Below are 26,053 nucleotides of genomic sequence, written 5' to 3' on the forward strand. Positions count from 1 at the left end.
TTTCTTCTGACGAAAGGAGGGCCTTTTTGCCCCCCTAAACGTGCCCAAAAAGTCACCAAATTTTGCATGCAAGTCAGGCCTGGCGAAAAATTTGATATTTAATGGTTTACATTAATAGGCGTGGCAAAATGGCTCAACAGCGCCCCCTTGAAAACTTTGTGACTCAAGCCCCACAATACGGTTTGACGTACATGCACGAAAATCGCTACACACCTGTATCAGTTCACAACTTAAAGAAAAGTCTCTTGGCAACATGGCCGAAACCGAACAGGAAGTCAGCCATTTTGAATTAATCGTGTCACTTTGGCGCAATTTATACCATTCCTTCGGCAGTTAATACGGCCCGAACCGTAACGTGCCCCCAAGTGTGTTATACATCAAAATGTGCGGCTCCATCCTGCGACAACACGCATTACTTTTCTCTTTCAAAAGCGTTACCGTGGCGAAGCTAGACGCCAAAAAGCGCGCCCACCCTTCATCTGGTTGGTTCAGACCGAAAAAACTTTGCGCCTCAAGCCCCAGAATACAGTGTGACGTACATGAACGAAAATCGGTACACACCTGTATCATGTCGCAACTTAAAGAAAAGTCTCTTGGCGCCATGGCCGAAACCGAACAGGAAGTCCGCCATTTTGAACATTCTGAATTAATCGCGTAATTTTGGAGCAATATATGCCATTCCTTTGAGAATTAATACGGCCCGAACCGTAACGTGCACCCAGGTGTGTTATACATCAAAATGTGCGTCTCTATCCTGCGACTACGCGCATTACTTTTCTCTTTCAAAAGTTTTAACGTGGCGACGCTAGACGCCAGAAAGCGGACCCCCCCATCATCTGATTGGTCCATATTTGATAGTTCCCCAAAAGTCACCAGATTTTGCATGCAAGCCAGGCCTGGCGAAAAATTTGATATTTAATGGTTTGCATTAATGGCCGTGGCAAAATGACTCAACAGCGCCCCCTAGAATACTTTTCTCTGCCATAACTTTTGAATGGTTTGACATAAAGAGTCGTGGGTGGTGTCATGGGACTCGGTACTCGGTATATGGTCCTTGACCATAATTCGTGAAAATTAGCCCCGCCCCTTCTTCTGATTGGTTGTCCCTATTTCCCGCTATAACATTTGAATGTTTTGACATAGGAAGTCGTGGGTGGTGTCATGGGACTCTGTAATGAGTCATTGAGCTTCTTTGGCCTTAATTAGCCCCGCCCCTTCTTCTGATTGGTTGTCCCGATTTTCTGCTATAACTTTTGAATGGTTTGACATGGAGAGTCGTGGGTGGTGTCATCAGATTCTGTATGGAGACCTTGACCTTCATTGGCCTGAATTAGCCCCGCCCCTTCTTCTGATTGGTTGTCCCTTTTTTCTGCTATAACTTTTGAATGGTTTGACATAGGAAGTCGTGGGTGGTGTCATTTCTGATATGCTTATGGGGGGCGGTGGCCGTGAGTGCGAGGGCCCGTTCATCGCTGCTTGCAGCTTTAATTATTATTATATCTTCACAGCTTAGGTCATTACAACTTTGCTTTACTTGGGGAAGCTGGGTAATTCAGCTCTGATATGGTTTTTCATGCCACAATTAAGAATGACTCGGTGAATGACACACTTTTAGACCTGAAATGAAACTGACGATTGTAGATTTCTGCTGAACATAAGGAGAATGCTAATTGATGCTAATATTTTTGCAGCCTTAGTCATAGCAACCAACTGACCGAAACCAGTGTTACAGGAATAAGATCTTACTTTGCCCCTACCTACAGGATGACATTTTAACTGCTGCTGCTTTACTCTCTTCCTTGGAAATGGTGTAGAGGCACAGTCTCTCCACTGTAATATCCTGTAAGTTGCAGCCAAAGTTTTAGACTAAAGTTTTGCCAAAAATCATGATCTTACAAGTTCTAGCTTAGTGCGAATTGGATGCATTTTATTCTTAGCTGGAAATTCAATGTTGGATGGGATTCTGCATTTTTCTTGCTTAGTGCAGTTTGTAGTATTATCATTCATTAAAGATTTTGCTTGTTAATGCATTGATATTTGAATTTCCATGTAAATTTGCACGTTATTTTTTTAAGCTCACACTACAAGTAAATTATACATCATATATGAGAGAGAAATGGCGGTCAGAGGATCGGATTTGGATAAAAATCTCAGTTGTATACATGCATGCGGAGATGATTTACAGAGAGGTGTGTGTGTGTGTGTGTGTGTGTGTGTGTGTGTGTGTGTGTGTGTGTGTGTGTGTATATGCTGGCCTTGCAATAAGGCATCGCTGGTGCGCACAGGTGGGATTGAGTTTCTCCAGCGAAATGTCAGCTGAATATTGTTACTGCCAGGGGATCAGAGAGCAGCTGGGCACCAGTGAACCGTTTCTGGATGGAAATCACTTCTCTCCAGCAGCCAAGCCTCTTTATATCTGCAGAACTCCTGCAGATCAGTTGAGGCTTGATGCAGTTCACATCCTGACAGTAAGACAATACGACATGGATGTAAGCATTTGTGGATAAATTATCAGGTTGATATGAAGTTTTGGCAGTTGGTTTTGTTGAATTCAACTGTTGTGTGTGAGCAAACATATATACAGGTGAAATGGCCTGCTAATGGTAATAATTTGCAATGCAAATTACAAACAACAAAGTGTGTGAGCATAAAAGAGAATGAGGAAGCTAAGCAGGTGGTGCCCAGCCCTGTTTTTCTGCCAGGGTGGTCCTGTAAAGGTCTGACATTAATCCTCATTACATTAATCAGCCTCACATATGCGCTCATGCACAATGAGCCGACTAAATCATACAGCACATGTGCCGCAGTATCCTTCACACTTCCTGCTGTTTCTAAACTGTTATGTGCAACAAAGTTGGTGGAGATGTTAACTCAGCTCCTTCTAAGATATTCTTGAAAACCTTGTGTTAATTCCTCTGATGACATAAAAGATCACCTCTTTCCGAGACCATGATGTCTACAGACATTTAAAATTGATTTTTTTTATTACGACCAGAGTGGAAGTGTATACCATGGGATGTTACTGAAATCAGCCATTGTTTTCATGTTGGAGACACTTCTGCTAAGATTATATTTCAATTCAGTTTTATTCATTTATTTAGTGGCAACTCAGTTGAAAAACACAGAATGGCCAAATGAAACACGAGGAAGCCGAGCAATTAGTAGCAGAGCAGCTAGCCGAACTTTATTGCTGCAAGGAACAAACAGGAGTCTTTGTGTGAATCCACTCCCAGAATATAAAGAACTGATTTTGAATGCTTAACTTTCATTTTTTTATGGAAGTATATATAACACAATTAGAAAAAAACAGAACTCATACCTAACCTGGTTAGCAGTACCACCTGTTACATTTCCTGTTCTTAAAAACACCTAACACTTTACATGCCCCACACATCATCTCTGCTGAATTCCTATAGCCTACTTGTGAAGCCATCTGACCAAAAGACCATTGATCTTTAAGAGAAAGTGACTATGCTGTTGATTCTGTTTACATTGCTATCACTCGCTAAATTTTTTGTTCAGTCATTCATAAAAATTACTGAGATTGACGTAGAGAATAGACTATAAAAAGAACTGCACAAATTGTCTGTTCCCCTTTATTTGTAGCTCTAGAAGAGGTCATATCGGTTGGAAGTGAATCCGGCAACTTTGGTCAATCCATAAAGAGACAAATATTCATTCTGAACTGTGGAATCTGGTTGCAACAGGGCCACCTAACCTCAGTCACCACAGTCTTGCAACTTTAGCGTTGTTTACATACTGCTAACTAGTATTGCCTTATATTCAGTGTGATTGAACCCATCCATCCATCATTTTTCATTCCTGAAAGGACATTTGACACAAGTATTGCTGGAGCTGAAACAAAATTAATCTGTAGGGACCCTTAATTAGCTGAAGGGAGAGCCAGGGACACCCGTACACACACCCAAAGGGCCCCATCTCCCATACAGTTGTAATTGCTGTGAAATCTAATTATGGAGTATCAATTAAATTGATATATCAGACTGTAAATAGTTTTTTTTTCTGCTGTAAAGTTGGACATTTCAAGATGGGGGTCAATGAAGGTTGACTTTTGCTTTTGAAACCAGCCTCTAGTGGCCATTGAAGAAACTGCATTTCTATGTAGGCTACCCTTCAAGGTGGGGAAACCAGATGTTGCCTTTTGGCGGACAGCAGAGGCTCACTTAAACGTGAAACAACAAATACTGGCACAGAGCTAAAACCAGGGGTGTAAATGCTTGATGACATTAATGTCTGCTTGGAGCTGAAACTAGAAAAACACATGCAAGACTGAAAGAAATCAAAGCGCTGGAGAGGTGCAGTTGGTTTAGTAAATTATCCTCTCTCTGTTTTCCCCTTCCTATCGTAAATAAAACATATTCTATTAACTATATTAAGTAAAAGGGTGCAGCTCAGTCACATTAAATATAAAAAGGTACATCCACAGCCTGAGTGACTTCTTGCAGCTCTGCCAGCAAGACAATATAGCAGTAAAGGAGAGGGCAGCATATGTTGGCACAAAGACATGCTCTATAGCGAGGGGCAGCTTACAAAAATAAAACTTCATACATTTCCCATAATCCTGATGTGCAAATGATGATTATGATAACAATCATGATTTGCACGCATACAATTAAACTCTCATCATAAATCTAATGGCGTACATGGCACAGTCGATAAACATCTGTGATTGATGGCCACTATCTGAACACGCTATCCTGTTTCATCTTTGCAAATACAAAGTGTGCTGATGAATGGGCACGGATTATCCAACTTCTGAATCATCAGCTGCTTTTCCGGGTAATAGACATACTTTTAATCAAACTCTACAACTAAATCTACAATGTAAATGGATCGAGTCAGTGCTGAATGCAACCCCTCCAGCTGCAGTACTTAATAGTGCTTAATAAGAGGCAGTGCTCTGCATAACCTCACAAGTTACTTTATGATGGTGGGAAACCCCAGGACTGAGTCTAGGTCAGGGTGAGTTGGTTTAATAACACCCAGATGATATTATAAACCCCTCACACTCCATATAAATCAATAAATAAATCCATACAGCGTATTATATTATGAAATGCCACTAATTGTTTGAAGCTCTAGTAAAATGTATTATGCATCTGTAACAAAATGGAAAAAGGAATATCATAAAATGATTCATTCCTGTAAGCTCCAACCGTTCTATTTTAAGACATTTAATAACAACTGAAATAATTATAGATTTGCACACATATGTAACCAACTGAGTAAGTATCTTCATTTCACAATTTAACAAAATCTGTTGGCCCGTTCAGGCCGAGCATTAATGCACATCCTGAGAAATCCAATCACAAGACGCAAGCGCTTGGTGGTTGTGGTCACACTTGGCAATCGAATATGTTCCCAAATGCATCTAGAGTGATCACATCAAATCTGGACTTTTGCTTGCATCAATACTGATTGCATTGATATTTTTAACATACACACGTATTGACAGTCACTGAATCTGTCCCAGGTTACATTAGTGTTCAGACTATAAGGATCATGTTTCCCAGACTGTCTTCAAATATGTCTTGAGTGATAAGAATCCCTGAATCTCAGGAGGTTCCTGTATTTCCTTTTTTTTTTTTTTTCCCTTGTCTGCACACATATTAATGATTGATACCATGACGGTAGAAACCAAAAGTATATATATGTGCATTATTACTATATTTAATATATATACATATATATACGCATACATATGCGTACACATACATAAATATACACATACAAACCCAGTGATTTTTTTTTTTTTTTTGGGGGGGTGGGGGGGTGACGAAATCCACTGCCAATCCAGGAAGCAGGAACACACGGAAACACACGTCAAGCACTGGAAATCTGCAACAAAAAACCACAAACAAAGCACGAAACCGGCACGGAGCCAACCAAAACAATAACAGCAATCGACCTAAATCTTGAGATCTGATCGCAGTCTGAGCAAAGCTACCGCTACCGCTACCTAAACCCAAAAACTAGAGAGCCAGCATGCAGGTGAACAAGCCAGTGTGTATATCTATGTGTGTGTGTGTGTGTATGTATGTATATGATCATGTGTGTGTGTGTGTATATGCATGTGACTAAGTGACTATGTGTGTGTGTGTGTGTGTGTGTGTGTGTGTGTGTGTGTGTGTGTGTGTGTGTGTGTGTGTGTGTGTGTATGTGTGTGTGTGTGTGTGTGTGTGTGTGTAATAAACCAAACAAAGTTCCACCTGAAGTGTATCTATAGTGGGGGAGGGGGGGGAAGCAACCCCGCCACCCGCGAGACTAGAGGCCGACACGGAAGAGCCCGGAACCCAGGCCACCGGCAACCCCACAGAGGGGAGAAGTGGGAGGGAGGCAACCCACCGCCTGCGAGGCCCCCCCCCCCCCCGGCGGCGGCCGAGGGGGCCAGCGGGCGGGGCCCCCACGGCGCGGGAAGAAGCAGCCAGGGATCCCGCGGCGCGGACCGCGACCCAGGCAATCCCCGGCCACCCGGTCCGGGCCAGACACGCGGCCAGGAGGCCCTCACCCTTCAGGCCAACGACCCCCACCCAGCAGGGGGCCAGCCTGCCCGGAGAGACAGAGCCGCCCCGGCCGCCGACGCGAGCAGGCGCACCCGCCCCCCACGAAAGTGGCCCCCCACTTTCCTGTATTTCCAATACATTGGCCTGACATGGCCAACAGGCAGCCCAGGGAGTTATGCACCATGCAGTCCCTTGAGCACCTCCTCTTTTTGTATTCTTCATATAAGATAGAAATGAATCACTATTGGTTCAGCAAATCAATCAAAGCTCGACTGGTTTAAAGCCGAATGCCTACACAATAAGAATGCAGGTCCTCTCCTCTGTTTGGTCAGACGTTGGGAGGATCTCAGTATCCAAGGTGTTATTAACGACTTCTCAAACTTGACCAGGTTCTGCAACCATAGAAAAATCTGACTCATCAGGCACCCATGTCCAGACCAGTAATGACATTGTACTCCTTTACTGAGTTCAAACTAATCTCATGCGTTGAAGAAGTCATCTTGATGTACAACACAGCAGTTGGGCAAGTCTTTGATCAGTCCGTTGGTGAGTGTGGTTTTCCTTCTGTTGGTCAATTCACCGATACCACTGATGTTCTTGATGATTTTGGATAGTTACAGACCGTAAAAGACGCGAGAAGAGAGTTCAAAACTTTAACAACCAGGATGATCAGATGGGAAGAAAGGTTAAAAAGAGAAAGCTGCAGCAGGAAATAACAACTATTTGATTCCTCCATGGCATTTGAGTTGAGCGAGTTAAGAGAAAGCAAAGACGAGCTGTCAGTCAGACACTGTCTTCAGCCTACAGTAGCTAAGAATGTGTTTAGCATTAGCCATGGCCATTTCTGATCAGATATCCTGGTGCGCATTTCAATACAAGATCTGAATATGTGTCTATGAATCCTAAAGGCACATTAACAGAAGAAATGAGGAAGAGATGGCATGTAAATTTCTAGGTTTTGATGGTAAATATTATCAAGTTGTATCCTAAGTGAGGCATAAAGAGAAAACAAAGAACATCTGAGAATAAGTATTAGAAATACAAGTTATTCAAATGTGCATACAGTCCAGATCTCTAGAACTCAATGGGTCATCATGGGTGGTTTTGGGAGTTTGTGTGTCACCTGGTTATGTTTTGTGTTGATTATTTTCATTTTGTGTTCATTACTTTATCTTGCAGTTTGTGATTGACATTCATTGACGGCTTGGCTTGTTCCTATGCCCAACATGTCTTCAGTGTAATTGCATATGTTGTACCTGTTCACCTTTTGTGCATTTCTTCTGTGTTTTTATGGTACTTGGCAGCATCAGCACACTAGTTGTGTCTTTGGACATACAGACATTACTGTTTGTGTATGTGTGTGTGCGTGTGTGAACATATTTCCAGCAACTCTCTCTCCAAGAATGCAGCATGGCTCTTCAGAAGGGAATATTAGTGCTGACCGCAGGGCCTCTTTTTTTCCTCTCTGCTTCCATCTGGTGTCGCATCAAATATTAAAGTTTTTAATTTGATTCAATTCCCGACGACAAACACCCTTGATTGGATCCAGATGCCGGCAACCAGTGGGCCCACCCCAGGCCTTGGTTTGTGCATGGGGTTTGGATCTGCTGAAGCTCGACGCAGGAGCTGAATCTGAGACCCGGATTGAGGCTGGGATTTCTAGTGCTCCAGAGTGAAAGGGTGGAAGTGGTACTTGGGTAGGAGAGGAAAAGTGGTTGCCTTCTGTAAAATGAGCTGGAAATTGGGTTGAAACTGGAACTTATACTATACCTGAGACATACATTGTGTTCGGAGGAAAATCTTTGTTGATCAAGTTGCAAATGACTTCGGGTCGTGAGTAGGATAAACACGGGACAATTTCTGCTGAGTTCCAGTGTAGTTTAATGTCCGCTCAACAGTGTAGGATTTTAGAACGTCAACACAGCACCTAGTGCTGTATCACTCCGCTCAATCTAAAACCTACTAAGCGCTACAGATAAACTGACTAGTGTAATTATAGTCCCTGATTTACAGAATATAAATAATATATTTATAAAATAATGAACCCTGAATTAACAAAATAACCTTCTTAACAAAAGTAAATCTCCTTTTACACTTATAAGGTGAGCATGAATCAATCTTTTTTATGATGTAAAATTGTATGTATTTATTTACTTTTATTTATTTATTTAATTTTAGTTGTTACATTTTTGGAAAAGAAAAAAGTCAAATCATACATGAGAGGAACTATTCAGTTTGTGGCAAAATATTTTTATTTGTATGAAACTGAAGATGCATAATGCAAACCTGACATTTACTTTTAGTTCAGTTTGTGGAAAATGGTTGGCCTGGCTTTCTCATTAAAACTTAAACAGTTATAAAGCATTACAAACTGTAACAATAGCGACATTGTTGCACAGCATTGTTTTGTATTTTGTGTCTTTCAAATAAAAGACAATTTTTCTATTCATATGTTCCTCATGCAAGGTTGTTAAAAAAATACTGCTATAATATCGTATCGTATCGTTACCGTGACCTCAATATCGTGTATCGTATCGTATCGTATCGTTAGATTAGTGTATCGTTACACCCATACAAATGACTGATGATAAATGCTTACTGTTGCCTTACCAGAGCTGGATGCACAAGGAAAAGGTACATATGGATCAATCTCACATACCAAAGTGTGCTCAAACTGATATTAGTGGTGAACCAATTTGCATTTAAGGTTTGGTTACATTTCAGAAAACCTTACTTGGTCCAAGTCCCGACTTCCTATGTTGAATCACCTGCTCATTATCAGCTGTTAAATTAAAAATTGCACTTTTAAGGATGACTGAGTCACGGTAGAAGCTGCAACTGGGATATATGGTATGATGAAGATTATGTTTGGAATATTTAATATATCCACTCCAATAAAAAGAACTGGTCAAATCCCCTGTGATGTCACCCATGCATTTCCTTAAGAGCAGCTAAAGTGGTAGCAAGCCCTTGACCATAACCAGCTGCCAGTCAAAAGACTCTGCATCTTATCTTGCACTGGAGAGGTGATGCTACCTCTAATCTCACAGTACCCAGGTACATTGATAATAAAGTATTCTGATCTGATTCTGATTACTATTCATAAATATGTGACTTTACACAAGTTTACACCCCCCGTACAGTTGTCATGAATATCAAACCTAGCCATAGAGAGCAAAAGTGTACTTGTACCAGGCTGTAAATATGTTTATTTCTGCAACAAAATTTGATACTTTATCAAGGAGGCCGGCTCCAAAAGCCCCACCAGGCCAACAAGGGACATGTCTCTTACTGGTTGAAGATGCTTTACCATTCAAGGACTTTTTGAAATAGATAACACTGAATTCAATGGCTGTGTATTTATTTCGAGTACTCCCTCGTTCCATGCTTTACGATACCAATCACTCATTGTCTTCACCGTGCCGTTCCCAAGTTATATGACTCTACTGTATCTCTAAATCAGTAGTAGATCAAAGAACTGATAAGGCACTGGAGTCACCCAAATGAACTGAAAGCAAAACTGATATTCTTGGACGGTGTGAAGACTTTAGATTAAATTCAGCCTCATTGTTACTGCACACGTCACAGGTAGCCAGAAGGCAACACATTACAACATGTTTTAGTCCAAGGGGTTGTGTCCTCACCTTAATTCCCCTTTCCCTTTTGTTCCAGATGTCTTGGCAGGGATGAGTCATAACTAATTCAGTTGTTGACCTTCTGTTTGTGTTTTCCCCAACAGTTTTCTTTTTCTGTCACAGTTTGGGCAGAAAAACTGAGTTAAATTCAGCTCAACAGGTTATGGAGATTTTATTTATTTAAAATAGGCTCAGCCTTTGAGGATAATCATTTACTAAGTGACGTTCCCTCGAAATGCGGTTGCCCAGTTAAAGTTTGAGGAGCTGAAAGTGACTGTAATTACACCAACACTCAACATGCAGTGCTTCCATGCAGTAATGCAGACTGCAATCATTAGCTCTTTTGGATAACAAGCTCGCTGCACACCAAAATAAACCATGCAGTACTTCAAAAGGCAAATAGCACTTCATTGATTAATTTAATTTGTCAGGTCACATCAAGAGACTAACACAGTCACAGTTTAACATATCCCTACTGCCACACACACTGTTTCCAGCAGTATTACCTCCGTGTCACTGGTCTCTTATGCTAGCAGTTAGCCCTTCTACCAAGTTCAGAATTGTGGTAGCGTGAATTTGCCCAGTTCCGCTTATTTTAGACCAAAACACAGTTTGGGTGAGTCTCATAATTCTCATAATTAAAGATCTGTCAAAGCACATCCCGGCTCCAGAGACTATCCTACAATGTCACTTCTATCCTTAGAAAAAAAAAAGCCAGAACAAACCCGTAACATTTGCTCATGCGGGCACAGTTATTTGTTTAGAATGACTACAGTAGGTCTGCAGATTTACTTCATAAAGATTTTTAATAATATGTGCACTGGGTACGTTTTCAGGCAATTTTTAATGAAGCTGATGTTAGCATAAGTGACTCGCGTGAATGAAGGCAAGGCACGTTTATTTGTACAGCACCTTTCAGCAACAGGGCAATTGAAGGTGCGTGACATAATGAAAACATCAAAAGTGAAGAAAAAAAAACATTGGGAAGATTGACTTTTGGAACCAACCCCTAGTGGTCTTTTGAAGAATAAACATTTTCTTCACTTCTGCCACTGAACAAGTCCAGAAAACTTGATGCAGCAACAGTAACTAAGGGAAGCTGGGCTTCTGACATATGCGCCACTCCTCTCCCAGAGCACACGTCAGTCATCTTTTTCTTTTGCTTCTCTGACTGAATTGCAGATGTTTCTGTAGGCATCAAATGTTGAAATAATACCCCTCATTCTCAGAGAAGTGAAAGCTGAGAATAAGAATTTGATGAAAAATAAAGAAAAGGGTTGAAGAAGTAGGTAAAATGAGTAAGGGAGAATTCTGTGTCAGTTTTCTCTCCCCACTTGTTCATACTGGACTTCTGCCTCTGACCAGATTTGGCCTCCTGCTGTCTTTCTGTCCTCGATGTTCAGAGAAAGAGGAGTGTGAGAGAATTTTCCAAGATCTCAAATGAGCTTTTTTGTGGATTTAATGTAACAAAATCTAGCGCCGTGTTGGAATTCTCAGTTTCAACTGTGTACCTTTTCACAACTGAATGAGTAGATGGGTCCTGATCCTTCCACCTATTATGGATCTTCCTTTGATAATTATTTCAGAAGAAATTTTTGCAAATGCATATGAGTTACTCAGTTACATACCACATTGTTGTATCTCAAATAACCAGACCATTTCTTGCAACCTCTGGCAGTATATTAAAGAACATAGGTCCGATCTTTTTCCAAACAATTCCACTTTAGCAGTGAGTCAAGCTGGGTACAAATGAAACTTGTAGATTTGATGAGATCAGATTAAATGAAACTTTAATGATCTCCTTTTGAGAAATGTAAGGCTATTGCAGCAGCAAAAAGTAATAAGATACATCAAAGAAAAAATATGAACAGGCTAAATGGGGGTTATATAAACACATACAACCAGCAATAATTCATATTGACTGCATCTGTGCAATTTAATTTACGGCAAATGTTCAGCACCCAATGCGCAGTGTTGAAATATGGCCCATATGTGCTGTGCGCATGTTAACAAGTGTAATATTTCCCTCTAAGGGAAGGAAGGTGCATCATTCTTTGTAGTTAATAAACTACAGCTAAAAATATGCTGTTTACTGTTTATGTATACAATGCAAAAGCTGCAAATTACAAAAACTGCAAATTTTTGTGCATCACTGTGTTATGTGTGTGTGTGTGTGGTTGGCATCGCTGATAAACGAGCAATGGTTGCGGAGGGGTTGAGGGAGTCAACCCCCTCAGATTATTGACACAATCCTGGCAGGGCACAGCACCAGGCATTCCAAGAAAACTGGCTGGTGGAGTTTATTTCTGCAATCTGATCCCTTCAATCCCACATACAGCCCAGAAAACACACAGAAACACACCAAGAGCCACAGTTATCTGCTTAGACCTCTCCAAGGGGCTTTATTATTCTTTCTGTGCTGCTACAATCGATTTTTGGGGATATTTTTAGTCCAGTTTGCCTTGCTTTCAGTGTGTCTGTGTGTTACTGTTTGGCACAAACTTTTTCACCTCGCCTCTGTTTCAGGACTGCATGTTGTGAAATGTTAAAGCCACGTGCAGGCCTTAAAGTTTGAGGTCTGGGGCTTGAGGTTTGGTTTCCAGTCCGAGCATGCCGTTCACTCAGTTGTTTGTGGCTGAAAATGTATCATATGCCTTTGCATGGGAGACTGAATTAGATATGGACAAAAAACGAACATCGTGGCTTTTTATCCTTCCCCAGCCTTTTACTTTCACTCTTTGCTCACATTTAATTAGTTGAAGGTGTTGCTCTCTGATGGAAGTCCATTTTCTTGACAGATTGATTGCACTGCAGATGCAATGCATTCATGTGTTGAGTTCATTCTGTGATTTATTATGCTTTCATAAATAATTTTCTTGGCTCCTTTGTGATGTTGCTTCAGTAAATATATTTCATCAGTCTGACAGAGTTCATGAATATTTACACCAAATCAGCACAACAAGGAACCATAAGTCTTTAGTTTTAGTACAAATAGGTTAGTACAAATAGTTTTAGTACAAATGTCTTTAGTCTGTTCTCATGCAATCAGTGTCGTCCTGAGTTAAAGTTTCTGCCAACAACTAATTAGAAGCATTGCTGTCCTTTGATTCACAAAGGACTCTGGTTGGATTTGTGTAAATAGTGATCCAACAAAATCTCCAATGTATGCAACAGTCTGTGCTATACTCTTTAGATGTGAGAATGACATACATTTATTCATTCTTTAAAAACAAAATACAATCATATGACACTGTTACATCTAAAGACTAAACAACACTTTCAAACCACAAATTTTGTAAAAAGTAGGCGGGTGTCCATTAGCGGTGGTCGTCAGGGGTAGTATCACAGGGCCTCTGCTGCTGGTGTGGGTCCGTTATCAGGAACGAGTTTCCAGGAACTGATATGGGGTTGGGACAAGTTCTTGTCTTTGGTTAGGTGCTTAGTGCAGCCAGGAAAAACTGTTTGGTTGGTTGGTTGGTGGTTTTAACTTGATGCTGATTGGGAATGCCACAGACAAGAGATAACGTACTGTACAGTCCCCTTGATGTCTTCTGTGAGTTTGTCTTTTGTCTCCGTTTTAATTTAATTTTAAGTTTGCAAATTATTTATCCAGTTCTCAATGAATACACTTGTCAGTACTTGTGTTCTTGTGCAACATCATCAGTCAAAGCCGCAGTACCGTCCCAATCTTAGTCTGCATGTAGTCAAGTTGAAATTCCTGGACATGTTCTTGCTCCAACTTTTTTTTTTTTGAGGACACAACCAGTGGAGACTTGTATACTACTCAGAAACAACATTAGTATTTTCACATTTTTCATGTTCATCTTCTGTTTTTTAATTCAGTGGCAGTGGGCAAACAGGATCATGGTAATGAACTAGCAATCCTATATTATAGGTTTGCCAGTTCAGTGAATCCTACTGGGGCAGACACTGTACAGGAGACAAACCACTTTTACCCAGACCCTTCAACTGGTGCTACAGGGTCACTATCTACACAGCTACAACAAGGAGCATATGCTGGTGTATGTTCTCAGTTATTGAGATTATGGCCGGCCTAAAGATTGGAATCAACTGGACTTTTTCTTGGCTCCTTTTTCCATCCATCCAGGTTTTGTCAGAGCCATTGTCATTTGTCTTTGTGCTACTTGCTATACATGGCAAACTCTCGATGGAAACTCTGAAAACTTGAATGTGTTCCTTCCTTGGCCATGCTCCACCTCTCCACCAAGTTTAATCAACTCCAGATGTATATATTTTCTCATAGATTTGTTGACAAACAGACCACTGTGTCAGGTCTTTCTCGGTTAGAAGAATAATATCTATTAAACATCATTATTTAAACACTATTTGGATGTTTTTTCTAAAGAAGTATAAGTCTAAGCAAGTATTTCGTTTGTAGTCTTTAACCTGAATGGAAGATCCCATTTGTATTTTCAATTAAATATAATTTCCCCAGTTACAAGAATTATTTTCCTTGCTTGCTTGCTGCAGACTCCCACCTTTGCACAAATCAAAACCTTCTGGCACCAGTCACAACCAGGATTTTAGGGAACTGAAAAACTCAGGGCAAGGCAAGGCAAATGTATTTGTACAGCACCTTTCATGTACAAGACAATTCAAAGTATTTTACATAAACACATTTTAATTAAATGCCTTAAAGAGTAAAAGAGACAAAGAATAAAGAATAAAACAAATCAGATGAAAGAAATAAAGGTGGTAGTGCATTATGGTAGATTAATGAAATGCAGCAGTAAATAAAAAGGTTTTCAACCTTGACATAAAGCTATTGAAAGTTTCAGCAGCCTTGATGCATTCTGGAAGTTTGTTTCACAGGTGAGGAGCATAAAAGCTGAATGCTGCCTGATCCAGTTTGGCTGTAATTCTGGGTACAGAAAGTAGGAGTGACCCTGATGATCTGAGGGTTCTGGTTGGTTCATAATGGACTAGAAGATCAGAGAGGTATTTTGGCCCTCAACCACAGAGATTTTTAAATCGCAGGATTTTTAAATCTATTCTGTGACAGACAGGAAGCCAGTGTAAAGAGTGCCTCATACTTTATCAGGTCTCTGCATACCTGCCGTTTTACAGGTGATACATTGCTGAATGTTAGAAGCATAATAATTGGAGATTTGCATGTGCCATTAGGACATTTTATTGACTGTAATTTACCATCACTTGTAAATTCCAGTGGCTTTTAAAAGCAGTAAATCTTGACTTCTCTGCTTGATTTCACTTAAAGACTGGTGCAAAACCACATACACTGAGGACGTCTGCAGTGAAGTGGAACGCTTTTAAAAGTATACATTTACTGCTCAGTCACATCAGCTATCATACATCACATGCAACTGCTTCGTTCCTGTCCATTTGTTAAAAGGAGGCATCCTGTATATTATTACAAAGAATAACAAAGCATCATAAGCTGTATGACTTATAAAGGGTGTTATAAGTAATCTCTGCTTATTTGCTGATGCATAAATTGAATAACTTAGAGTGGGTTGCGAGTAAGGGTTAAAAACATAAGCACTGCCATGTGTTTTACTAAGTAGAGTGGGTCTACTTTGCCAGGCCAATCATCAACTGTTGGCTCTTTTAACTATGGAACTGGGACTTTATTCTGCCAGCCTCTGCTGCCAGTGGACCGGTGGACTTGGCTCAGGACGAATTTCTCCCTCCATGGCACTTACAGCTGAGCTTTTCAGCCAATAGACTGTGATGTTTTGAAGAAATGGGCTGGAAACAGGACTACCGGGGGCATCAAGCCGGGCTATAATCTTCAGCAGCATGCCCATAACGCTTGGCCTAAGCTGAGCAACTCTCAAAACCCCTTTAACTCTGTGAATGCATAACTTTGGCTCTATGATCTGCAAAGGAGGGCTTGCTGCCACTTTTTCTTTTTATTGACACTCTTAGGTATTTTTTTTATTGTAGGTCAATGGCTTTAAAGTGGCTGATATGAGCAAACTACAATATGTTGTGATAGATGGGAATGCATACAAATGCTATACATGTACAGTATAACTCACTGAAGACTTAGAGGTCTCCCACTATTCAGAATCGTAATACTGAGCACTGTGCAGTATGCCTTTAGGGTTCTCCTGGGAAGATTGCAACTGCCTAAAGTGCTTTCCACTGGTTGATGATTTTTTTTTTTTTTTTACCATAGAATATTGAACTCCAAAATGTTTAGAAGTGGTTTTAGAACTCCTTCCAGATGAAAGTGCACCAACAATGGCTTTTCTAGGACCATTCCTCATGTCTTTCCCTCCATACATTGTGTTATCGCACACCTGAATCCTCCAGAAGAGCAAACTGCCAAAATGTCATTACTTATAGAGGTCTGCACACCTGCTCATGATCTGTTCAACAAGGAAGGGCTGATTATTAGCAGGTCCTGGCTGGTGCTCATCCTATTAAATCATATAGGAACAGTACAGAATAATGTAGTATTGCCTAGATTACTTTTTTTTTTTTTTTTTTTGGTTTAATATTTAGTTCAATTAATAATCGCATGGTTTAAAAAAAATGAAATGAAATAAAAAAAAATACTTTATATTTTTGGTTCTTTTTTCATTCCCCCCCATCTGGGGTTATACTTGCCTAATACTCAGGTAATTTCTTTATGCTTTACATAAAAAACAAGACAAAAAAAAAACATGCATGGGATTAAAAAAATGGTCCTACATTTGGCACACGACTGCATGTAATTCAGGTGCAATAATTTCAAAGAAGAGGGGAAAATCCAACAAGGCTGTCAGTGTGTTATATGAAAAACTTTGGGACATATTTAGCCACATAGCCACTCTGGTTGTCATCTACATGTAATCTTTGATCATAAGCCCCAATGCACAAGATTGCTCCTGAAAACATCTTGTATATATTGATGCTTTATATATCAAAAATGATTTTGAGTGCATTTGTAAGTTAGAAAATGTATATGTAATTGTAATGATGGTCACTAATAGTTGGGAATTGACAGCAGCCACGGCTAATGTCAAACAAAAGGAGTTGTTTTCTTTTGAAAGCGCAAGAAACAACTTTTCATTTTTTCATTTTTGAGGAGCAGTTTGCTGGTTCTTTGCTTCCTGGTTCACCGTAGATTTTAAGGGCATAATGAGAGCCCTGTAAACCTTTGGTGCTGCGGTCAGAGAAAGCTGTATTGCACTTAACATAATTGGGACCCATAGTGGTGTTCCACCACATGTAGGACTTTTTCACACCACTTGGCCAAATTGAGGCCACCTCTACTGAACACATGTAACCCAAGTAAAAACAGCCAAACAAGTAGCTGGACTGAGATTTCTGAATCTGAAAGTGATAATACAGGAACTTACAGTTGTCTTCAAAATTACCAAGTGTAGGGGGGAAAGAACAAGATTCAACCACCATTTCAATGATTTCTTCTTTCAGTTTTGTCCTTTTTCTCCAGTCTTGAATATGTAACAGTGCCAGAACCTTGCAGGAGGGCACCTTTGGTTCCCTGAAGCACCTGATCAGCCATAAGTGAATACGTGTCAACATTGTTCATCACTGCAGATTAAAATTTTTGTATTGTGCTTTGTAGTGTGTTCCATTACATTTTCTTAGAATCCATTGGCTGCATCGGAAATTGGACCCAAACCGGCTCCCATTTGAAGTATGGGAGCAAGTCTGCAATCTCAAATGTCTTTGGAGAATGTTCTTGCCAAAGAGGAGCTGTTTCTACAACACACCTGCACTCGAGGGATCCTTATATCATGGCAAACATTTCACGAGAGGAGAATAATGATGCAGGCCTACAGATGGGATGAATTTATGGGAATAAATCACAATAAAACACTACGTTCCTATACACTCAAAAATAAATACAAAAGATTTACTCACGTCAAGTGTTGCCACATAACTGCACAAAATGATTAAGATACTTTTTTGAGAACTTGACTTCACTAAGTTTATAGTAAAACAAATCTTATCAATTGCTTAATGCAGATGTTTGGACCCACTTGACATTACAGTTTTAAGTAAACCATAAATTTTACTTATTTTTTCAGTAATCGTGGCAAAAAGAAAAATTCAGAAAGACCGCAAAAGATTTCAGATAGCTCAAAACAGAAATGTGATGTGGCGGGAATTAAAAGAAGAAGAACTACATTTGGGAAATCAAGAAAACCGGTACCAGCACAGTCCACGATGTTGTGATTGTGTCTTGTTGACCGTTAAGGCTTCTGCTTGCTGTTTCACACGACATGACGCCATTGTTGCGGGAATGAGAATGTCCTTCCACCTCCGCGGAAGATCACAATGATCTAGACGGGCCTTCTGAGTGGCCATATGTGGCACAGACCACATCTGAATGTTGTTCAAGAGATCGGATCTCACTCCATCCTCAAATGCACTCAGGTCTGTGTTTACACTGTACTAAAGTCTGTCCACTTGTGATCAATTCCAAACAAAAAACCAAACAAGCCAAATCCACTAAATACATCAGTAATTGGATTGCATTTCATTGTAATGAGATTATAACCAGTTTGGCATATACTTAACTTACTCTGTAAAGTGCCTTGATATTTCTTTTCTGTAAATTGGACCTAATATCTGTTAAATTAAATTGAACTGAAATAGAAAAGTCCTGCATGACTAGAGAAGCCTGCAGGGAAAGGACTCACATCGGACAGCAGGACATTTTTGGAAGTAACAGTCTATCAGACTGCAGAAACAGTTATGTAGCAGAATCCAGCACATTTGCTCAAAAGGAGTGACTTTTGAGAGGAAGAGCTTTGAGGGAGAGCAGCAAAACATCTGAGGCCAAAAAACAGGAAATTGTGAAAGAAAGAAAATGAATGCAGATTGTGAGATATCCGTTTGAAGGTGTGTCTCATATGACTGAAATTGAATAGCCAGAAGCATAAAGAATGAGTTTTGCTTTGGGGGGTCACGCTGCTGGCCAAAGCCGGATTAAAAGGTCCTCAGCGGTTAAGGTGGTGACAAGCTTTTGGTCTTGTAGAGGTATTGAGAAGAAACATCTGAGAGAACTAAAATAACTGAGCCTAAATGAATGTTAAACGACAGAAGACATGATGTAGAGGAGGGATTGTTGCTTTTGATTGTGGGAATCTAACATTTGGTTTGTGCACATACAATTTCAACAGTATTGAGCCTTGTTTTTGCTGGCAGCTTATGCGCAGGCCACATACTGTACTGTATCTCCCCAGTAAATGACAGAGCAACCCTCATAACTGAATTGACCACGTTCCCTGTCTCTCACTCATGCATACTTTCATTGACCCGTTGTAGTGTGGCATGTAATTTTCTCGCTCACTTTTTGATCACCAGGGGTTCTGTTTTACAAGCAGTGTGATCTAACTTGTATGGCATCAGAGGGCTTACGTCGTTCTGCTTTTGTTTGGGGAAGGGAAAAAATGAAGCTCTTTAGATGGAGGAGGACCTGCAAACATGCAGTGTGTCGCAAGCTCGTTTGGAGATTATTTCTGGTTTGCTGTGATTGGCGGGGGGGGGTTCTCCCTGTCCTGAGGCTGATAGATGTTTGGCTGAGAAGACATGGTGGTTTGTGGTCTTTCCTCAGACACTGCTGGGGGTTGGTGGAGACGCCTGGCAGCTTAACCACAGACCTCATGAGCTTGTAGCCAAAGAAAATGGTGTTCTGTGTTCACCAGTATTGTGTGTCTGTGTGGGAATACAAGTTTCTATTCGTGTATAGATTGTTGTTTGTTTTATTATTACGGGTCACTTATCCAGTACATCGCAAATGCTGTAATCACTTAAACAAATGGAAACCACATCAGGCCTTGACCCACTCATTTGAGCAGACTTCATGTAGTCCTTGTTTTAAAAATGTAATACTAGCAACTCTACCACTAATAAGGAAAGGGCTAAAAAGTGCTGCCTTCAGTCTTTGTTGTATTGGATGCATCTTCAGATGCCAAGGCCTAAATTAGGGTAGGTAACATTTGTACGCAAGGTGAGACACATTTCAGATTAAGGAAATGAATTAAAGCAACATAGAGAAACTTTGGGCTTAATTTAGCTGAAATAGCCCCCCCCCCAGGTGTGGAGGATAAACTTTTAAGCGTTACTTGTTATCTTGGTCAACCATTCCCATTATGTGTTTCTTGTTTCTTCCCTCATTTTTTTTTCTTCTGTATCTTTGTCGCTTCTGCCAATATGTCCACTTCAGCTCTGTTGTTATGTAACACAGTACCATTAAGCTTTACTTAGTTGACGCAAGAGACAGACGGGGACAGTCAGACAAAAGTTTTTTTTGGCATGTTTGTGCTGATTTAGACATTTGAATAGATATAGTAATTGATGGAAAATATTTTAGGAAACAAGTCATTACGATAAAGCTGAACCACTGATGCTAATGACACAGGGTTTCACAGGTCAGGTGTCCTTTGTACATCATCAAATTAAAGTTTAATGCTCGGCTAAGAAAGTAACTGTGCAATTATGACAAAATGCATCCACCTACTCTGGACAAACCTGGCATTCATGTACCCAACTAAGCAGGGTAAACATGTCAATTATGTTTTCATCCTTATTTCATGCGTAAGCCAAAACGCTCACCAATTTGCAGAAAATCTCTGAGAGATCTTAGCATTGCCTTTATGAAGTGCTCCCCTTTTTGTCACGCTGTGAGGTTTTCTTGTGTTTCTTTTTCAAATTTTCCATATGTTTTATTGTGCAAAGCTTGTTTTGTAAAGCACTTTCTCATATCTGGTTTATATATAAAAAATCATTATATATTTAGATTGCCTCATTACATCCAACTGATTCCCATCAGAAAATAGACATTGCATTAAACTTATTCTTTTACCCTGCTCTACCACATATGGTCGTTTGTTCTAACTTGGTCTTCCTAAATGTCTGCAGGCTCACAAAACCTTGCTGGGGTTTCCTCAGATCAAGGGACCCCCATTCCATGCTCCATGAGCAGCTGGTTTGATTTGTAATCAAAGCATCTGGTGGATATTTTCAGATAATTTACCATTATAATGATAGAACTTTCCACTATTGTGACTACATAAGCAGGTTAGGCTACATAAGCAGTAGTGGTGTGTAGGCGTTCTGCATCTTGTTATAAAAATACAATTTTAATTCAAACTTTAAATCAAATCAAACTTTGCTAAATACTGCTTAACAAAGCACAAGATATTTGACCTTTTAATGTAGGATTATTCGTTGATCCAAAGAATACTGCTGCATTAACAATGGTCACAGAATTATGTGATCATCACAATTTCTATCTCAAGTTGCATTTCCATGACCCTTTGTGGCAAAAGAAAACACAAGTGAATTTGCGATGAACGTAGCGCTCTGGGAGGATTGGTTTTTCCATTGAAAATTTTTTTTTCTTTTATGATCGTCTTTTTCCATAACATGGACTTCTCTTCAGGTCTCTTCAAAACAATGAAAAAGATCTCGACTTTGAAGACGAACAAAAGCATCTTCAATCTTTGATAAAATTATTTAGCAGTGAATTGGTCAAATCATTAATAACAAGTAAATACATTTTTCACTTTTGGATCTTTATGCAAAGTACCTGATTCCCATTAATAAGCACAATAATAAGGCCTGTGAATATTTATTGTATATTTGCAAACATGTAAAGCATGCTCTAACTGTGATCAGAGAATAACCAAAAACAGTTTTTATGATCAAACACACCACAACACCTTGCAGGACTTCTTCGTATTGATACAACAGTGCCTGATTCTGAATGTACTCGCTGACGAGTTCTGACTGCTTTATATTTTATTTTGAGAGTTTTGATAGGTCATAAGTGTTGTGAAGTGAAGTCATGAGTTTACCAGAACTGACACAGTGAACATTTAACCACGGTGTCCCTGCCAGTTGCTGCATTCTGCAGCCATAACTTGTTCAGCCTCTAACCACACGTCTAATGGCGCTTTTCCACTACATACTCAGCCCGACTCGCCTTGCCTCGGTTTGGCGCTTTCCCACTAGGGGTCTAGCCGTGCCGGGTAGATACTTTTTCTGTAACTACTCTGCCGAGGTTCCAAGCGGGCTGAGTCGGGTTGTATCTGACGTCGTCACACTACACACCACCAATTGGTCGGGGGGTTGGGAGTCAGCGAAAGAGCGACTCTGACGGTGGCTTCTTGTTCATTTTATTCGACCAGCAACGGCAGTTCAAAAGTCTGTTTCATGATCCAACTCTGAGGTGCAGATGTTCATTAACCTGGTGGCTGAGGAGAGAATTAAAAAGGGATCTAGACGGGCGATAAGGAACGACAGGATAAGGAAGATCTACCAGGAGCTCTGTCACTTCATAGCTACTTACCGCTACCAACGGACTTTTCAGCAGCGCCGAGACAAAATAATAAAAATTAAAAAGCGTTGCCGCTTGAAGCTTCTCTCACTCTCATTTTTTAACTTGATATTGAACACAAGTCACAGACCCAGCAGCACATCTACCATCTACTCCATGTTTTACATCTTTAGTGTTATCTTCTTTGTTTAGATCACACAATCAAATACGTCACAGCACCTTCGCTCCAACCCGCCTACTTCTGCTCCAGGTGCTGAATTGTTATGGAAAAGAAACCAGGCCAAGTTGATTCGAGCCAAGCTGAGATGAGTAGAGCTGAGTAGGTACAAGTGGAAAAGTGGCATAAGACTACAGCACAGATGACAAACACCACATAAAATTACAGCCTTATCTATGCTCTATTTTCTTTCCATAAGCAGCAATAAAGACATGACAAGACATTTGGTACATCGCTGATGTACCAAATGTACTGATGTACGCTGATAGCAAGAAATTCACAGTTTTCTTTGGCCCTCATAGCACTTGATAAGTTGCATCCAAATCAGTTTATGACCTTTTAACTGCGTCCTACCCATACAACACAAGTTAGTGCTGCAACTAAGCCGTAAGTACTGAGTGTACCCAAAATGTGCTTGCTCAGTTAATTAATTTCAATTCAATTTTATTTATATAGCGTTTATTCACAGTCCTTGATGAAAAGCAAAGTAAAATGTGCTTTGCAAGGAGGTAAACTGCCATCACCTCAAAAGACACACAAGTTCACCACAAAGATGTACAGTACTAACAAAGCCAAACAAGCCAATTTGATCTTGTATTAACGGAGCTCTTTCAGGATTTCACCGTTCTGTGATTGAGGCACTTTCCAGAGACCCAAAACTATTATTACATAAACAATGGCAGGTAAAAACTCATGTAGGAGGATGAAAACCTTAAGCCAAACAGTGGCAAGGAAAAACTCCCCTTTGAGAGGGAAGAAACCTTGGGCAGGTCATGGCTTATAAGGGGGGACCCTCCTGCTGAAGGCCAGTTGGGTAGATCAGGAAGATGGAGATAGGAAAGAGAGTGTGAAAATCAGAGAGGGAAGAGGCAGATATACTGTATACTGTCAAAGGTTCAAAAGACAAGATGTATTATTAGTGATTATCCGTTAGCTTGAGAACTTACAGCTCTATGTACATGATACTGATACTGTTCAAATATGGACCTATCAGATGAAGAGGGGGCGCGCTTTTTGGCGTCTATCGTCGCCACGGTAAAGCTTTTGACTGAGAAAAGTAATGCGCATCATCGCAGGATCGAGACGCACATTTTGATGTATAACACACCTGGGTGCACGTTACGGTTCGGGTGAAGAAGCGGCCGAAGTAATCGCATAAATTGCGGCAAAATTACACGATTAATTCAAAATGGCCGACATCCTGTTCGGTTTCGGCCATGGCGCCAAGAGACTTTTCTTTAAGTTGCGACATGATACAGGTGTGTACCGATTTTCGTGCATGTACGTCAAACCGTATTGTGGGGCTTGAGGCACAAGGTTTTCTAGGGGGCGCTGTTGAGCCATCAGGCCACGCCCATTAATGCAAACCATTAAATATCAAATTTTTCGCCAGGCTTGGCTTGCGTGCAAAATTTGGTGATTTTTGGGCAACTATCAAATATGGACCAATCAGATGAAGAGGGGGCGCGCTTTTTGGCGTCTATCGTCGCTACGGTAACGTTTTTGATTGAGAAAAGTAATGTGAATCATCGCAGGATCGAGACACACATTTTGATGTATAACACACCTGGGTGCATGTTACGGTTCGGGCGAAGAAGCGGCCGAAGTAATGGCATAAATTGCGGCAAAATTACACGATTAATTCAAAATGGCCGACTTCCTGTTCGGTTTCGGCCATGGCGCCAATAGATTTTTCTTTAAGTTGCGACATGATACAGGTGTGTACCGATTTTCGTGCATGTACGTCAAACCGTATTGTGGGGCTTGAGGCACAAAGTTTTCTAGGGGGCGCTGTTGAGCCATTAGGCCACGCCCATTAATGCAAACCATTAAATATCAAATTTTTCGCCAGGCCTGGCTTGCGCGCAAAATTTGGTGACTTTTGGGGCACGTTTAGGGGGGCAAAAAGGCCCTAATTTCGTTGGAAGAAGGAAAAAAAAAAAAAACGAGGAAAAAAATTCCTTCAGATACAATAGGGCCTTCGCATTGTAAGTGCTCGGGCCCTAATTATACAACAGTTCGTTCCGACCTGGTAATTTGATTGGACAAGATGCATTCCATGAGTGCTGATACAGTACATCATCACTTCTCTCACAGGTTTTCGAAATATTTCCGCGGAGCTATATAGCCTAAGATAGCCTACTTAAATAATTTTTTCCATCACCCTCTATTAACATTTCCTTACGCAGCATTGCTACAAGCTGTGGTTGAACTTTTGTATAAAAGCAATATCACACAAGAGGTTGTGATATATTACTGCATATTGCCCATATTATACTCACTCGGAACACGCACACCTCTTGCATTCAGATGACCACGCATTAGCTTGTAGCCTGTGTTTGGATGTCTTCTGTGGATTTCACTCACAATATGGTCCAACTCCTCATCATTCACAGATGAATACAAGTCTGTCTTTCTGCACAAACAAAAAACATTAACATTGCGTTATACACTAAATGTAATATCCTCTCTGAGTGAATGAGACTGGCAATTCATAAACTGAAAACTCACGAATTTAGGGTAAATACCTTAAACCGTATTGTTGAATGCGCCTCCTTACGGTCCTCTCTGACACTCCTAGTATCGTTGCAGTTTGAGAGGCTGATATTCCACAAAGAACGTGATGTGTCAGAACTTCTCTCGGAACGTCAAATGCCAAACGGCCTGGTCCCTCTGTATGCTCCTGTTGCGCCCTGGTACCAGAAAAGCGGCGGAGAACTTCTAAATTTGCACTCACTCTATGGTCGACATCTTGGTGGGAAAGTGCAGAAATAACTCCAACAACTTCAATCAGTTCCTCTGCTTTACATGCTACATGCTCTGGGTCAGCAGGTCCTGCTTCTACATACTCTGCAAGGTCGAAGATATCGCTCACCAACTCTCTACAAAGTTCCCGAAAATCCTCCAAACACACAGCTGCCATGTTTAGAAAGGCTTCCTCTTCTACCTCCAGTTTCAGGTTTGCAGACCAAAGCAGTGGATTCCACCAGATTTGCGTTAGTTCCGCCCACTGAATTTGACGAGTGAAACTGACAGTTTTACATTTCATGATTCACACGCAACACGAAATCATTAATTAAATGTCTCATTAATTAATTAAATGCTGAAATAATAAATATATTTTTTTACTTAAAATGAATTGTATTTTAATTAATTAATGACATATTTAATTCTAATTTTAATTAATTAATGATTCATTTAATTTTAACAGCTACTTAAATGACAGACAACAATTTGTCCATATGAATAATGTTGATTTCTGATCTGTTGAAAATAACTCATGGGGTTCCACAGGGTTCCGTTTTGGGACCAAAACTATTCATTATGTACATTAATGATATATGTAATGCACTGCCTCTTCTTAAATGTGTCCTGTTTGCTGATGACACAA

General features: G+C 40.4%; 1 pseudogene; it reads right to left on the reverse strand.

Annotated features, from left to right (window-relative positions):
* The window catches only part of LOC133419104 (nicotinamide riboside kinase 2-like), a 108,486-nt pseudogene that overhangs the window by 73,292 nt on the left and 9,141 nt on the right, over nucleotides 1-26,053 (reverse strand).

Source organism: Cololabis saira, chromosome 19 (assembly GCF_033807715.1).
Source record: "Cololabis saira isolate AMF1-May2022 chromosome 19, fColSai1.1, whole genome shotgun sequence".
Taxonomy (NCBI): domain Eukaryota; kingdom Metazoa; phylum Chordata; class Actinopteri; order Beloniformes; family Belonidae; genus Cololabis; species Cololabis saira.